Raw genomic sequence first — 926 nt, 5'->3', positions numbered from 1 at the left:
GGGAATTTTTTTGCTTGGTTTGGTTTGGTTTTTTTTGTTTTTTTTTGTTTTTCTTTCTGAGACAGGGTTTCTCTGTGCAGCCCTGGCTGTCCTGGAACTCACTCTGTAGACCAGGTTGTTCTGGAACTTACTGATCCACCTGCCTCTGCCTCTCAAGTGCCAAGATTAAAGGTATATGCCTCCACTACCCAGCTTATTAAAAGATTTTTCAAATAATTGACTAAAGCAAAGAAAACAAGAAAGAAGAGGTCTATGGGCCATGATTTGTGACATCATTTAAGATCTTTCGTGGCCTCTTACCTTTGGTAGGTGGTTGACCCATTGTGAGCCCACAGGGTGAGCAGCCACCCTGATCCTAGCCTTTGTCGTAGCTTTGTCAATTTCCCAGATGGAAATAAAGGAAAGTGGTTTTGCAGTGTATAACTGCCACACACACACTCATCACCTCCCCACCTGCCGTCATACGTAGGATGGACTCTGAAGTTCAGTTTCCTTCCCTGGGTCTTAGAAAATTAGAAAAACCCCAAAGAGCCCTTATGAGCAGTTAGCTGTGCAACAGAAATGGAATCACCCCAGAGATAGAGTCGGTGATTTCTTCTGGTTCCAGAGAGTGTATGCATGCGTAGAAGAGAAAATTCAAGATCTGAAGCAACGGCTCAGCAGTGAAGAGCACTGGCTGCTCTTGCAGAGGACCTGCATTTGGTTCTCAGCACCCACATGGCAGCTAACTACTATCCATGCCTCCAATTCCAACACCCTCTTCTGAGCTTCTGACCTCCTCAGTCACCAGGCATGCACACACACACACACACACTCTCACACACTGTATGTGTGTGTGTGTGCAAAACACACACATTAAATAAAAATAAATACATCTAAAAGGAAAGCCAGTATTCAGTATCACCTCAGTGAGTGAGAGATTAAAA

This window comes from Mastomys coucha, unplaced genomic scaffold (assembly GCF_008632895.1).
Source record: "Mastomys coucha isolate ucsf_1 unplaced genomic scaffold, UCSF_Mcou_1 pScaffold22, whole genome shotgun sequence".
NCBI classification, from domain to species: domain Eukaryota; kingdom Metazoa; phylum Chordata; class Mammalia; order Rodentia; family Muridae; genus Mastomys; species Mastomys coucha.
Note: the sequence above shows the minus strand (reverse complement) of the source record.